Here is a 17,750-nt window from a genome sequence, read left to right on the forward strand (position 1 = left end):
TCATTATTAATCAGTGCTACCAACTTTCACTGTTTTATGGAAAGCCTTGCAAAATCTGGTATTTTCTTAAAGCTCTGTTCTCAGGAGTCTTGTGATTATGTGGAAAACTCAGCTTTCATTTGAAAATGAAAAGTAAGTGTTTAGCCCAAATGGTTGCAGAGGAAAGCTTGGAAATGTGAAGGCTAATGCCTCAAAAACCAGAAGGCAAATAAAAAGAGCCTAAAGTTGGAAAATCTCCTGGTTTTTAAGCCAATCTCATGATTTTTCAATGTTTAGGGATGGTAATATTGTATTATCTACTAATATTTTGCAACCTTGCCCATGGATATAATCCAAAATGAGCACCATTTACAAACCAAGGCACCAGTCCTGGAAGTGGTTCCATGCAGCTGGACCCCTGTTCCCACAGAGCACAACTGAAATCAATTAATCAGCTCCATAGCCAGCTGATGGATCAGGGACAGAGTTTCAAAGTTCTGCCATTGTTGAGTTAGCGGTGTGAAATTACTGTAGGTGTGACAATATTTCTTCCAGTAGAAAAGATATTACTTTTCATTTTATCTAACTTAAAACTAGGTTGATGGCTATTTATCAAATTTTAGCCCCCAGGGAGAATTTTTCATATAGTTATGAGTGACTGAAAATAGGATAATATTTGAAACTGTTTTTGTAACCTGAACTACAAAGCTCTCTACCATACACATGCTGTAACAGAAACAGATTTCCAGCTGAAACTGGTTCAGACGAGTATAATGGAGAGATGAGTAACACAGATGCCAACAACTTTCACTTTTCAGTGACCTCATGCACCCCTAGCAAATATAAGCAGAGCAGCTCCCGTAGGCACCAATCCTGCAAACACCTCTGCAGTCACTTGGATCACCTGCATGCTTAAAATTAAGCGATGACACAAGTATTTGCAAGATAAGGGCAATGGACTACAGTTTAGCCTACATGCATACATTTTTCACCCTTAAATTGCAGTGTGAATATAACACACCACATTTTTCTGGCTGAGAATGGAAGCAAGAAATCCTGAATATTTCATAAGGAGGCCAGTACTCTTGAGATGTCCAGCCTACTTTTTCAGTCCCATGAGGTTCATATAAACATCCAAACTGTATAGTGATTTGTCAAGCCACTTATGAGGTTCACTTATTACTACTACTGAATACTATTCTATATATTGAGGCATGATTTATACTACCTAGAAACCCAAAATATTTAAGATATGCTTCCTAATCCATACTAAGGATCTTAAATAAAAGAGGTCTGATTTTAAATATAAGCCAAAATTAAAAACAAAATAGAACACAAAATGGAGGGAGATTAAGTTATTCCTTCAAAAGCATTTAAGATATTTGAGGTAATGGTATTTACTTGGAGGGGGGGGGGAATATTACATGAGAGGATAGGTCCATTCATGGAGGATAGGTCCATCAATGCTTAGGTTGGGCAGGGATGGTGTCCCTAACCTCGGTTTGCCAGAAGCTGGGAATGGGCGACAGGAGATGGATCACTTGATGATTATCTGTTCTATTCATTCCCTCTGGGACACCTAGCATTGGCCACTGTCGGAAGACAGGATACTGGGCTAGATGGACCTTTGGTCTGACGCAGTATGGGCATTCTTATATTCTTATGAGCTATTAAAGGCCACTCAGGAGAGAAATACTCAGAAAATCTTTTTCCTTCTTGGAGCTCAGGAAAACAACACTCACAGGGGCCTAATTTGTTGGAGCACTGGATTGTAACTGAGCTAAATGAGGTCTGCAAAGAAGAGAAAAATGAAAAACCAGCTTTTAATTTTGATTCTGTACAAAAGCCCACTGATTACTCAAGACTCAAGAATAATGAAAACAGGTTGCGATGGAACTTTTAATGAAAAAAAATTTTTTTATGATAACTACAAAGCTATTACTACAGTCAGGTTTTGACAGCTGTACTGCCTCAGAGAGGAGACTGAAATGTGACAGAGTAGGATTCCTGTGACTTTTGGTGTACATCAAGATGTAGTCATAACAAATGACCTTCTAAAAAGGTTTATCTGTCTTGTTTTGCTTATTACTTCAATGAACGTAGGATCTGGACCTTTGTGTGTCTGAGATTTGGGGATGGCCTTGTAGAAGGTGATATAAAACAGATTTGTGAAGGAGCCATTTTCTGTGGTCAAGAGTTTACCTAGATGGGGTTGAGTAATGTGCCATAATTGCATCATTAAAAGAAGCCTGAACCAGGATTCTAGTGAAGTAGGTTTTTGAGAAGGGTCCTGATTTCCTAGGAGTTTTAATAACTAAAGGCTGTGGGCTAGAAATGTATAGAAAAGAGAGATTGGTTCCTCCATATGGTATAACATATCAAGATGCAAACACCCAGAAAAGGGAAGGCCATATTTTGTAATAAACTTACTTACAGTAGCTTAGTCAAGTGATAGCTAGTAAGTGTAACAGCAATTCGTTCTTTGTCTTGATCTTGTGCATACGCTGAGGGGAAAAGGGAATTTGTTTGGAGCACCATCGACAGGATTGCTGAAGTGTATCCAAGCAAGGCAAAAAGAAACAGTAAACAGAGTCCACATACAGGAGTGTCAAAAACCCAGAACTGGTGACAGCAGAGCCCATTTAACAAAACATGGTAAGTAAAGACATGTAGGAGAGTGTGATATAAATTATTTTGGCCAAAGATTATTCCCTGTAGGGAGACGTTGCGCTGCCGAATGATAATGGAGGCCAGAGAGGGACTGGTGGAAGAACAGCAAAAGGTGTGGTTGGAGCCACTTATTAGCTCAAGACAGTAACAACAGCATCTTGTTTTTATATTAATGGCTTTCATTCCTTTGGAACAAAATGTATGTTTGTATTGTATTGAGCCAGTGATGGTACCCAAATAATGAATAAGGATCCCAAGCCAGTTTATGTAAAAAAAGGTGTATTTTAGAGGGTAGAGATAATTTCATCCATCACTACAATACAGGCACCTTGGGGATAGAAACAGCACTGCACTATCCAAGCAATTCCTTATTAAACTGAAATTAGAAAAGAAAAGTTTTACACAGGCAAAATGAACTGACCCTCGTTAGAATTTGATCATGACATCAGGATTAACCTGAATGATTCCTGATCAGACTGAATGATGAACCAGTCTTCCTGCAATCACATTTTTCGTGTTCTGAATGTAGTATGTGGCTCCAATAATTAGTATTCTTGTTTTTCTGTCTGTCATGCTACTACTGAGGGCTTTTGTCCTGCTGGTAAGTGCATACATGAAATATTCTGCATTCTTGAAAAATTCAGACTCTTCCCTCCTTCCCCATCTCCCTACCCTCTACATTGTACATACAGAACCATTACATACAGAACCATTACCAGAATTCTAGCATGACTACTACATAACATTCTGCTAACAGAATAATTCATATCTTGAGTTATAACAATTATAAAATTAGGTGCTGACCTGGTACAGCTTTACGTAACCCCTCCCCATAAATTAAAAATAGGCTATGGTGTATGATAAGACAGACTGCATGGGCTCAGACAGACTAGAGAAACATATTGCATGAGGGACCCTCACTCTGATGTATGCTCAGTAAGCATGGTGAAAGGGCTCACAGTTCCAAATCAAGAAGGTTGCAATCCTTCCTCTTCCTCCCAGCTTGTGGAATGGTGGTAGAGTGACTCCATGGCCAGCATCATCCTCAGTGGTGCAGTAGTCTTCATGGCTGTTATGCTTCTCTCCTATGCATGCAGTGATCTTTCACCAGTGGATGCAGAGAGTCACAGGGTGTGTCTGCACATCAAAAGCAGTGCATGGGCTAGCCTATCCATGCAGTGCAGTGCACAGGTTAGATGACCTGAGCTAACTAGAATCCAGACAGTGTGGATAACAGTAGCAGTGAAGACAGTGCAACACTGGCTGAGTGGGCTAGCAAGCCACGTACATATCCGAGGCCCATGCCAGGCTTTACTACCTGCTCTGAAAAGCCCATGCTACATGGTCTTCATGGTTGTGGTTACCCACACAAGCTGGATTCATGCTAGCTCATGTAAACTGACCCACGCCCAGCTTTTGCTGTTAACACATATCCATATGGAATGTCTTCACAGATTGTTAATCCAGTCTCTTACTTGGGTGTTACCACTAACCCTCCTCCAATCCACTCACAAAACACTCTCACCCGATTTTGGTGGTGCTGTCTATCTGACTTGTCTGGAACCATAGGCTGTTTTCATTCAGGCTGGTAACCTGCCACTTTGCAATGAAGTGCTGATAGTCCTCCAATGCCATCCCACAATTCCCTCCCATGCACCCAGAAGGACAGACTAGTCACTGGGAAAGGAGCAGAACAAACCAGCTTACTGCAGCACAAGGAACAGTGGAATATGCTTCCGGCCATCAAAGCGACATGCAGAGGGGAGTGCAGCACCAGTGAGGACACAGTAACTTGGGTATGACATTGCAGTGTGGCTGCTTATTCCCAGGGTAGGCCAACCCAGACCTGTTCAGCCCTGAGTGCCAATTACTCAGGTTAACTCTGCAACTAAGATATACCATAATATAGTTCCATTGTTCTGCCCCTCAGCCTTTTACTACTTCTGCTGGAATTCTGCACCACTGTGCAATACAGAATTTGAACAGAATTAATGTTCCCCTGCAATTTTTTCCATATAGAATTCATGCTTTCTGCATGAAAAAAATAATGACAGCCCAGTCATGTCAGCTCCTGCTGGCATCCTCAGGCAGGAGCCCCAGCCACCACGTGGCTGACATGATTACATTGTGTTATTTTGACAAATAAAATGTGCAGAATTTTAAAATGTTGTGCACATTTTTAAATTTTTTGGCAGAGAAGTTTCCCAGGAGTATTCTATGCGTGAACAAATGACACACAAAGACAAACAGTACACAGTCAGTACAGATCTCTTATGGAGGATCTACATACCCTGTCCACCCACATAATGGAGCAGAATTATACTGGTTCCACTGCATTTTGGACCTTCCATGATCTTCAATTTGGCTATGAGAATTTGGCATAGTTGAGCACAAAACTTAGAAAAAGAACATAAGCTTTGAAATGCAGATCCTTGACAGTTTTAAAGAACTTGCCAATAGTTCACATGTCCAGTGGAAATCATTCTGAAATACTCTGTAGCATTTTCTGATTTTAGAAAAAGATACAAATAAAAAATTCCTAAAAGTAGAGCTGGTTAAAATGTTTTTCAATGAAAAGCTTTGTCTGTGAATAGACAGTTTATTGGAATAGTACAGAAGTTTTCACAATCCATTTCCATATTATTCAGAAATTTCAAATTTTTGGCAAAAATTTTCCAATTCAATTTGAATCAAAATGGAAATTGTTGTTTTTTAATAATAATTCAAATATTGAAAAGTTTTCATTTCAATGTATGGAAAAAATTTAAATACACAATTTTCTCTTCATTTCCTTCAACAATTTTATGGAAAATACTCAGCATTTTCCAACCAGCCCTACACATAGGAAAATAAGTGAATGGTGTCAGTATCTAGAGAAAGCAACCATTAGATGGACAAGGAAGGAAATGGAACAGACATTCACACAGTCCTTGCTGCCTGGAGCTCCCAATATCCCCTTGTCAAATCTAACTGTAAACTCATATTTTCACACGATCTCCAGAAAAATAACATACAGGGTGAGACTCTGTGTTACACTTCTTAGAGGTGCAACACACAGTTTGAAGACGCAAGGAGGAGGGGAGGTTTCTTGGGTTCAGACTTAGACAGCTCTGTCCCTAGTTTCTTGTAGGCAGCAGTATGGCCTAGTATCTTTGCAACATTATGTGGTGTAGTCCCTGAGACTCTCTTATGCAAAGGCTTTTCAAGGGGTCCTTAGAAAAGAGCTTGTGTCTGTCTACCTCAGTTCCTGCTCTGAGAGAATTCTCCCTGCTGTAAAGTGGCCAGAGCTGTGCTCAGAACCTCATCCATAGAGTATCTAAGCACAGCAATGGGACATGGCATAATTGGAAACAAAGGAGTTATTAATACCAATTCTTTTACCCCTTCTGTGGCATGTTTTTTAAAAATAAATTCTGACCCAAACTTATTGAACACAGTTAACCCCACATGGACCCGTGGGTGTATGTTCTTATCTATATTATCTCTATGGCCCCTTCAATGTAGCATCTGAGCACTTCATAATCTTTAATACATTTATCTACCTCAAAGGGGTATTGTGAAGGATAAGTTCTGTTATCCCCAATTTACAGATGAGGCACTGAGAGGCTAAGTGATTTGCCCAGAGTCAAACAGAGCAAGAAGTGAAAAGGAGTTTCCCAAGGCCCTTAACCGCCTGCCCCCACACACTGGATCATCCTTCCTCCAAAAAGAGTTTTTACTCTCTGTACACAATGGGACAGCTGCCCCAATAGGGACATTTGCCCCTCCGTGAAGGCAAGTAGAACTCTCACCACTGACCTCCATATCTGTTTCTCCAGAGGAGGAGCAGCTTTAATCTGTGAAGCCAGGGTGCCATTGAAGTGCCAGTCAGCACAGTTTGGGTGTAAGTCTGGCATAGAGGATTTGAGGGGCGGGGGTGTCAGAAACTATAGTTTTTAGACTTGGAAGCATCAAATCAAACACTCCAGCTTATTTAAATTGCCACTGGTAGTCTGTAGGTTTATTATTATTAACTCTGCAAACAACCTTATACTAGGTTAATCAAAACATCATGAGATTTCAGACCAGACAGTTAGAGTAGATGTGTTTGCAGAGCTCTATTTGCCTGAAGCATGAGGATTTGGTCTTTTTAACATTGACATTATTTCTGTACACAATGGTAACATATTGTGTAGTTTTTCCAGAAATATAACACTAAGGTTTTTTAGCCTACCAGTCTGTAAATATGAAAGTGCAGGTTAATATTCTGATACACTGAATATTATACAGTGGTAGATAATTTGTGTGCTGAGCATAAATAATACAGTTGTGCCAAGCTGAATTAAATAGCCTCACTTTCAGTAGAGTATTGAACTTAGTGAGCTCTTTCTGCATTACCAACGCATTCAAAACAACAGTGTAGTAGCATTTTTCTGGATTACATTTAAATACATTGCCCTCTAGTATGATGGATTAAAACCCCTTGATTTAGTGTAGGGCTGTCAAATTATTACAGAAATTAATCATGATCATGAGATTTAAAAAAGTTGTCACTAATCACAGTTTTAATCACATTGTTAATAACAGAATACCATATATTTAAATATTTGTGGATGTTGGGTAGGAAGAGTGTGTGTGAAAGTGTGTGTGAGAGAAAGAGTGAAAGTGAGGCTGTGTGCGCTGGGGGAGCGTGTGAGAGTGACTAGAAGCTCCAGGTCCTGAGCAGCATGGCCAGGGACCGCACCATTGGTGGCGGATATAATAGGACCTGGGCTGCCGTGGCCCCATCCCTTCCCCAACACACGTACTGCTTCCTCCACGCCACCCCTAGCTCCCCGCTGCTCCTCCTCAGGACGGGGGAGTGAGGAGGGACACAGAGGGCCAGCAGCCAGTGGAGTGAGGAGGCTCGGCCGGATGTTGGGGCTGAGCCTCCTCAACAGGGTGTTCAGGGGCAGGAGGAGCTGGAGCTGGGGGAGGCCGGCAGCTCGGCTCAGTGCTCAGGACCAGCCCAATGCTGGCGGTGGTGGGGGGAGTCACGTTAGGGGCAGTGGGGGTGGCTGCTCAGCCTAGCACTTGGGAGGAAGGCTGTCAGGGGTAGGGGGCCGGCGGCTTGGCCTGGCGCTTGGTGGGGCGGTGGGCCAGCGGCAGTGGGTCAGCTCAGTGTGGCTGGGGCGGGCGGGTCAGGGCTCCTCCAGTCACAGGGGCCCCTCAGAGTCAGGACTTCTCCCTTTACAGGGTGGGAGGAAGGGTTGGGGGCTCCAGCATGGGGGGGCGGGGCCTTGGGTGGAAGGGATGGGTTCACTTTCCTCAACCTTCCTTTTAACTATCAATTTCTTAAATTTATCTTGTAACAGATACCATTTTCTCTCTTTCTCCCTAGTAACTGCTAACTACGTCCTTTATGGAGTAACTGAAATAATTGACTTTTGAATTAGTAGTTTACTTTATTAGCATTCTGAGTGTTCATTCCCCACGCTCCCAGAATCCATATACAGTATATGTCTCTTTAATAGAGCTGCAAGTTATTTAACCCAATACACAACAGTAATAATACCACCATCAACCACTCTATATTGGTTGCACAGTACTGTGCAAAGTTGTGTCTTGTCATAATTAAACATGTGTTTATAACAGTATATTACCGGGGGAAATAGAATGAAATCAAAACCAGAGACACTCTGCCAATATAACAATGCCTCTAGCTGGGTCATTTGTGAGAACTGTAATAGTGAATTCTGGATTTAAATACAGTACCTATGTCTCCACTGCTTGAACTAAATAGATAAATCAGCTTAAAGGCAGAAGCTGACTCAATCAGTACATGTCCTAGCCACTAGTCGGGAACAAAAAACCACACTGACTCAAGGTAGGTTACAGTAAGTTCTCCTCTCTTCTCATTACATCATGGCTTTGGCTCATTGGGTTATTTAAAGCAAATGGAATTTTGAAGACAGTTAATCTGCAATATATAGACTTGTCAATATATTTCTTATTCTGTTCTCTAGGTTTCATACTGTGCCTGTCACCATAGCAGCTACATGATCTGGTAACTCTTGTCCTGTCATATGAAATGCTTAACTTTCCCTGCAAGAGTTGAAAGGACTACTTTTAAGATCATGGTCACATCATCATCCCTAAGCTTGTTTGCCCCCTCCCTCTGTCTCTTTTAAATAGATAAAGCATTGTGTACTGAAGAATCAAAGCTCCCACTGGAATTTCTTAACAAAATGTACTTAAAACATAGAAAGGAAATTCTACTGCAGGAGAGATCAAAATATCTCCTGTATCCTGCCTTCAATTCATTGCTAGGTAGATCTTTGTCTGCTCTCAGGGGGGAGGAGGGGGAACAGATTAAACAGAAGTTCCAAACAGAATATTATTTGCAACTATGTACTGCTTGGTCTGTGTTCTGGCACCTCTAATCAATCATGATAGAAGTAGGTGTTTTAATGATCACACTAGCAATGAATTCAGAGGTCATTAACCTTTTCTAGAGCAATACATTGAATTAAAGCACAGATCTAAATGTCTGCTATGAATATGATATCTCTTTTTTCTCTGAAGTTTTCTGATAGCCTCAGGATTTGGATGAGCAGGCAGTATAAATTGGGAGTCCTCCCCAGGGCTAAGTGGAGTGGGACAATTACCTCCCATACTTTACATACAACACTCCTGTTAATACACCCAGAATGACATTAGCAACTGCATCACATTGTTAATTCATATTCAATTTGTGATCCACTAGAACCCCAAGATCCTGTTTGGCAATACCACCACCTAGCCAGTTATTCACATTTTATAGTTGTGCCTTTGACTTCTGCTTCCTAAGTGAAGTACTTTGCACTTGCCTTTACTGAATTTCATCTTGTTGAATTCAGACCAAGTCTCCAATTAATCAACGTCATTTTGAAATCTAATCCTGTCCTTCAAAGTGCTTGCAACATCTCCCAGCTTGGTATCATCTGTAAATTTTATAAGCATACTCTCCACTCCGTTATCCATTAATAACACTATTGAATGGTACCAGATTCAGGACTAATCCCTGCAGGACCCCACTAGACACCCTTCCAGTTTGACAGCAAACCATCGATAACTAGTCTGAGTGCAGTCTTTCAATCAGATGTCCACCCAATTTAATGGTAATTTATTCTACTAAACCACATTTCCCTAGTTTATGAGAATGTCATGCAGGACTATGTCAAAAGCCTTACCGAAAATCAAAATATATCACATCTACTGCATCCCCCATATCCACTAACTGAGTAACCCTGACAAAGAAGGAAATTAGGTTGGTTTAGCATAATTTGTTTTTGACAAATCCATTCTGGCTATTCCTTAAACCCTATTATGCTGCAGGTGCTTACAAACTGATTGTGAATTTGTTCCAGTATCATCCAGATATCGAAGTTAGGTTGACTGGTCTATAATTTCCCAGATCCTCTTTGTTATTGCACAGTAAAGCTTAATTAAAAAAAAACTAACAACTCACTACCTAGAATGTGATTTTTTAAAGCTGCTTTAAAAAATAGCAAGACAAATAAAACCATTTTTTGACCAGTCATCTACCACAAAATCATCATCGTTCACCTCGTTTTATTTTCTGTTGGCTTTTCACATGCTACCAATTCCCTATCTTTGTATAACTCCTTATTTGCTATTGTTAAAATAAGCAGTAAAAAATGACCTCTCTGAAGGTGTCATAACCTTAGTCCCAGATTTGGACCTTAGCGTCCAAAATATGGGGGTTAGCATGAAAACCTCCAAGCTTAGCTACCAGCTTGGACCTGGTACTTGCTGCCACCACCCAAAAAATTAGAGTGTTTTGGGGCACTCTGGTCCCCCTGAAAAACCTTCCCTGGGGACCCCAAGACCCAAATCCCTTGAGTCTCACAACAAAGGGAAATAATCCTTTTTCCCTTCCCCCCTCCAGGTGCTCCTGGAGAGATACCCAGACACAAGCTCTGTGAAACTACACAGAGTGACTCCCCCTCTCTGTTCCCAATCCTGGAAACAAAAGAACTTTCCTATTCCCCCAGAGGGAATGCAAAATCAGGCTAGCCAATTCAACACACACAGATCTCCCCTGATTTCTTCCTCCCACCAATTCCCTGGTGAGTATAGACTCAATTTCCCTGAAGTAAAGAAAAACTCCAACAGGTCTTAAAAGAAAGCTTTATATAAAACAGAAAGAAAAAATACATACAAATGTTCTCTCTGTATTAAGGTGACACAACACAGGGTCGATTGCTTAAAAGAATATTGAATAAACAGCCTTATTCAAAAAGGATACAAATCAAAGCACTCCAGCACTTATATTCATGCAAATACCAAAGAAAAGAAACCATATAACTTACTAGCTGATCTCTTTGTCCTTACACTTAGAAACAGAAGATTAGAAAACAGAACTACTTCTCCAAAGCTCAGAGAAAGCAGGCAGCCAGAAAACAAAGACCTCGGACACAAAATTCCCTCCACCCAAAGTTGAAAAAATCCGGTTTCCTGATTGGTCCTCTGGTCAGGTGCTTCAGGTGAAAGAGACATTAACCCTTAGCTATCTGTTTATGACAGAAGGTGATTCATAGATTCTAGGACTGGAAGGGACCTCGAGAGGTCATCAAGTCCAGTCCCCTGCCCTCATGGCAGGACCAAATACTGTCTAGACCATCCCTTATAGACAGTTATCTAACCTACTCTTAAATATCTCCAGAGATGGAGATTTCACAACCTCCCTAGGCAATTTATTCCAGTATAGTATTATTCTAAACTGGAGAACTTCAGTAAAGCACTTCAACACGTAAAGCACCTCAGCAAACATACCATATTTGTGTACTGTGAATAACTTTCATGGCATGGTCATGGTTGGACCAGTAGAGCAGTAACTACTCATCTACCCTTCCAACTTCATGACCATCAACATATTCCCCTGCTTTTGCCATCCTGATTCTGAATGTCTGTTCTGTATCTTTTAGTGCAGTTAACTGAATTATAATCCCTTTGAGGATAGAGAATTAGATGGTTTTTAATAGCCTCCAGAAAAAAAATATTTTTTAAGAAAAATTCTCTCCAAATAATAGATTTCTAAAAGAAATTCAGCTAGGATGAGAGAAGTAACACTCACTTCCAGTAGCTGAGATCTGACAAATATAGCTGTGAAAATATACTGTGAAATGCAGCTTTATTAAGACTTGTAAGGAAGTCTGAAATGGCAGCCTCTGTAATATTCTAAAATGTCTTGAGAAAAATACAATTTTTGATGGGATATTTGTCAATAAATCCTAAGTACCTAAACATGGAATGCCCCAAATATGAGCACCCTCCAACATTGGGGAAGGCTCAAATCCAAATCTGATAATCACAGCCTGCCTTTACTGCCCAGGTTCAGATCTGGATCCAAACTTTGGGTGGGATTTTCAGAATACTTAATTGCCTCAGGCCCCTTTGAAAATCCCAGTTTGTTTTGCTCAAGCCCATCTCCATTATGGATGGCACAGAACTTGTGCTTTGGAGGATGATTTGAATGATTTATTGCCAAAGACCCAAACTTTTTCCTTCAGTAGAACTAGTTAATAACTAGATCAATCATGACTAAGGTTGATTAGATGCAGCCCTGATTAGCTGCTTCCAAAGGACCAGATCTATATTTGGAGTCTGACCATATTGTCTCTTGCTAAATTGCAGCCAATTTCTTTATTTGATGTCCTGGAGAAGGTTAAGACTGTGACTTGGACATGGCTGCCCCTTATAGCTAGTGATAAAAGTACTGTTATGAGTCAGACCTCACAAAATCATGAGGTTTTAAAATACCTTTTGGATTTTTTTTTTTATTTGCCATCTGCATTTTGAGCCTTTAGAGGGAGAGGGAGGAGGGCTTTTAGAAAAAAACATATATTATTAAACATTTGTATTGTGGTAGCATTTATAGGCCACAGATTGGGCCCCATTGTGCTATGTGTTATGCATACATCTGACAAAATTCATAGCCCAAAGAGGAATTACCAGTTTCGAGAGACTTGATTTTATCATGAATATTGGCAACAGCATATCAAAGGATGAGGACTGTGTCCACTGCTGATTGAGATCATTTAACACTTCCTAAAGGAAAGCAGGATGCCAGTTTTCTTCAAATAAATAGCCCAGTGACTCAGCTTTTCCGCACACCAGAACAATCCTGCATCTCTCCTCTCATCTAGCCAGGATCTAGCAAACAACCCTTCCTACACAGTAATATGTTTAAGGCAGGATGACCCTCTGACAGAAGTTTGTGATCCCCTGAAGGGTGCAACTCTCAGGTTAAGAACCCTGAAACAGCATTTCAGCCTGTACTTTTGAAGCTGATGACTGTGCTTATGTTGCCCTGTTTCCAAGATAAAGTCACAGAGGAGATGGTAGCAAGGCAAGCACCAGGTTTCTTTAGATTCCCTTAATCTTTGTCAAGCACATTTGCATCCTGAAGGGTGTAGACACACATGCAGTGCTACTGCTGGATATTAAAGAGACTTTGTCCTATGGATGGACAAAGGAGATCATCCTGCCAATTCCTTTACAGAAGATCCATGTTAATATTTTAGATCTGTCAGCAGATGGATACCACTGAGGTGGTGTGAAATGACTGTGGACCCTAGACGTGATAAATGGTATTGCATATGATTACCCTCAACAAGAAGAGAATAGATGTTGGATGTCAGCAAATTCACCCTCGAGGACCCACTCATACTGGATTCTACTAAAAATGACTTAATTGCCTTTTCTAGACAAAAGATGAAAATATAGACCCTTATCCTAAATCTGTTAGCAGAGGAGCCTCAGAACCAGTGTCAGCATTTGGAAGCAGAGGTTCTCAGTGCACCTAACCTCCTACCACAGCAAAAACAGTAACATTCCCTCCCTTGCCCTCAACCACCACCAGCAGCAGAATAGCCTCAGGACCACAGAAGAAGAGACTGGAAGAGCTTTCATCATTTACGTCTGAGGTTGTTTTGCTTTTATCCTATTCTCTCTGTGGAATCTCAGTTGTAATAGCATCAAATTAAGAGGGGCACCTTGCATAGAATGCAGCACTTCATAGCACAAATCCCACCTCAAGCCTCTGTGTTTAAAAGAGGGTTTTTAATCATATATGGTGATAATCTGAAATAATCATCAAGCAAAGTATATACTTGGACAGATACCAGCTTCCAAGATTGGTGAAATCTGGTTGGCAGCTCAAGAAAAAGATTCAGAAACATCCCAAAGCTAGTGATGCAGTGCAGCACACAGGAGAGTTTGCAGAAGAGAATGACCCAGTTGGTACATCAGTCACTGTGCATATTGTCCTAGCGGATGACTTTAACAATGTAAAGTCACCTTCATGCATAGGTCCTCCAGTCTTAAGAGCACTCAGGAAAGCCTCTAATGAGCTTAATCAAGATCTTAAACTAGTGGACACTCTGACATTTAAAAGGATTACCAATTATTAGAGCTGTCAAGCACACGATTAATCTTTTTAAGCTTTTAATTGTGCTGTTAAACAATAATAGAATACAATTTATTTAAATATTTTTGGATTTTTTTACATCTTCAAATATATTGATTTCAATTACAACACAGAATATAAAGTGTACAGTGCTCATTTCATATTATTTTTATTTCAAATATTTGCACTGTAAAAAACAAAATAGTTTTTTCAATTCACCTAATACAAGTACTGTAGTGCAATCTCTTTATCATGAAAATTGAACTTACAAATGTAGAATTATCTACCAGAAATAACTGCATTCAAAAATTAAACAGTGTAAAACTTTAGAGCCTACAAGTCAACTCAGTCCTACTTCAGCCAATCGCTTAGACAAACAAGTTTGGTTACAATTTGCAGGAGATAATGCGGCCCACTTGTTGTTTACAAAGTCACCTGAAAGTGAGAACAGGCGTTTGCATGGTACTGTTGTAGCCAGCGTCACAAGATATTTACATGCTGGATGCGCTAAAGGTTCATATGTCCCTTCATGCTTCAATCACCACTCCACAGGACATGCCTCCATGTTGATGATGGGTTCTGCTGGATAATGATCCAAAACAGTGCAGACTGACGCATGTTCATTTTCATCATCTGAGTCAGATGCCACCAGTAGAAGGTTGATTTTCTTTTTTGGTGGCTCAGGTTCTGTAGTTTCTGCATCAGAGTGTGGCTCTTTTAAGACTTCTGAAAGCATGCTCCACATCTCATCCCTCTCAGATTTTGGATGGCACTTCAGATTCATAAACCTTGGGTTGACTGCTTTAGCTATTTTTAGAAATCTCACATTGGTACCTTCTTTGCGTTTTGTCAACTCTACTGTGAAAGTGTTCTTAAAATAAACATGCACTAGGGTCGTCATCTGAGCCTGCTATAGCATGAAATATATGACCGAATGCAGATAAAACAGAGCAGGGGACATACAATTATCCCCCAAGAAGTTCAGTCACAAATTTAATTAATTCATTATTTTTTTAACAAGCATCATCTGAATGGAAGCATGTCCTCTGGAATTGTGGCTGAAGCATGAAGGGGCATACGAATGTTTAGCATATCTGGCACCTTGCAATGTCAGCTACAAAAGTGCCATGCAAACGCCTGTTCTCATTTTCTCACATTGTAAATAAGAAGCAGACAACATTTCCTATAAATGTAAACAAACTTGTTTCTCTTAGCGATTGGTTGAATAAGAATTAGGACTGAGTGGACTTGTAGTCTCTAAAGTTTTACATTGTTTTGTTTTTGAGTGCAATTATGTAACAACAACAACAAAAATCTACATTTGTAAGTTCAGCTTTCACAAGAAAGAGATTATACTACAGTACTTGTATGAGGTGAACTGAAAAATACTATTTCCTTTATCATTTTACAGTGCAGATATTTGTAATAAAAATAATAATATAAAGTAAGCACTGTACACCCTGTGTTGTAATAAAAATCAATGTATCTGAAAATGTAGAAAAACATCCAAAATATTTAATAAATTTCAATTGGCATTCTATTGTTTAACAGTGTGAATAATTACAATTAATTTTTTGAGTTAATTGCTTGAGTTAACTGCAATTAATCAACAGCCTTACCAAAACCCTCCCCCTCCCCCACCTTGTCATTCTTTTTGGTTAGTATACTATATTTTTATGTCAATGGCTTTAGTTCACCAAGTGGTTGATTCGCATAATGGGCAGTTCAGACCAGGCTGCACTTTCAGTTACTTTATCTAAAATAAAAACTCAGGGGGAACAACCCACTCTGAAGGGAAAATGCTTCATCTGAAGATCCTCATTTCAAGGATCATTTAGAAAAAGAAACACATGGTACAAAGTGCTTGCAGGGACAAATCCTGTTAGTAACAGCAACCTCCTGTATTTGGAAGACAAGACATTTCATAAAGGATCTATAATTTTGTATTCCTCTCGAAAACATGAACGAACCAAGAGTCTTTTAGGACTTGCGAATAAAAAGAACTTGTCTCAACTTACACATCAAAGACAATCTAGATGCGACTAGGCTGAGTTTTAATGCTCTGATTGACAGAAGGAGCTCCAAATAGATTAGTTCCAGCTAGACATAGATTTTATTCCCACAAGGTAATACTCCAGGGAGATTGTTAGCAAAGTAGGCTCAGGGCTGTACTGCACCTACATTAATCCCTACAGATAGCATAAAAGATCAGGGATCTAAAAATAATAATTAAAACCCAACAATGCTTCCTTTGGATCTTTATAAAAAATTATGTTCAGCACAGATCATTCAAAATTCTACCCCAGTGAATGGATTTGTGAACTGTATCTGCATTCTGATTCTGGACCAGAGGGAAGAGATTAACAAGGTTGGGATTTTCAAAGGGATTTGGGGGAGTTAACACCCCTAGTAGAAGCAGTTTGCTCTTCATATTCCATTCTAGGCATTTAAAGACATGAGGTTGCTCAAAAAGATGTCTTTAAAATGTTAGTATGATGCTAGTTTTTATTTCAGAGTGGTAGCCATGTCAGTCTGTATCAGCAAAAAGAACAAGGAGTACTTGTGGCACCTTAGAGACTAACAAATTTATTTGGGCATAAGCTTTTCTGGGCTAAAACCCATTTCATCAGATGCATGGAGTGGAAAATACAGTAGGAAGATATATATACACAGAGAACATGAAAAGATGGGGGTTGCCATACCAACTCTAATCCATTTCTGTGGCCATCCTGATTATCACTACAAAAGTTTTTTGTCCTGCTGATAATAGCCGACCTTAATTGATTTGTCTCAGAGTTCGTATGGCAATCCCCATGTTTTCATGTTCTCTGTATATGTACATATCTTCCTACTGTATTTTCCACTCCATGCATCTGATGAAGTGGGTTTTAGCCCATGAAAGCTTACGCCCAAATAAATGTGTTAGTCTCTAAGGTGCCACAAGTACTCCTTGTGATTTTTGCTAGTTTTTATGCTTCTCCCGAAACTTCCATCTCAAATTTAATTTTCTCAAAAATCAACCAATTTGATCAACTTTCAGGTTTCAAAATTAGCTTGGATACCTAAGCATTAGCTGGCCAATCTCCAGGGAGCCCCTGACCCAGTGAGTCATTTTCTTCTTCTCATGATTCTAGGGAGTTGTTCTTCTATATTTGGGTCTACAGCCCAAGTAAACTTTCTGGTCTGCACTTTATTACAAATTTTACTGTTTAAAAAAATCAAAGAGACGGCCTGTTGAGATGGTTCCTTCTTCTCCTTCTGAGTAGGATTAACATAATTAGAATGGCAATATTCCCTGAAATACCGTATTTACTGTATATGCTTCCTCCCATTACAACCAAAATAGACAAGTATGGCTTTGACATCTTGTTCTCTCGCTTCATCTAACATGGTGTATACCCACACATGCACCTACCTAATCTCAAGATGTCTAGAAAAAGGGAGAGCTTGCTTTTCCTTGAGTCAAGCTTTTATAATATCATGTCATCTTGGCTTCAGAAGAGACTGACTGGGTAGAGGCAGGAAGGCGTACCTCTTTGTGCAAACAGAGTTGGCATTGGTAGAGTCAATTATTCACTTGCTCACCTTACCAAATACCAGCTAACATTCTGGGGAAGTATTCTTAGACATGCCTAACCTAGTCAGAATTTGATAGTCTTTATACAGGGGT

The sequence above is a fragment of the Gopherus evgoodei genome, chromosome 4 (genome assembly GCF_007399415.2).
Source record: "Gopherus evgoodei ecotype Sinaloan lineage chromosome 4, rGopEvg1_v1.p, whole genome shotgun sequence".
NCBI classification, from domain to species: Eukaryota; Metazoa; Chordata; order Testudines; family Testudinidae; genus Gopherus; species Gopherus evgoodei.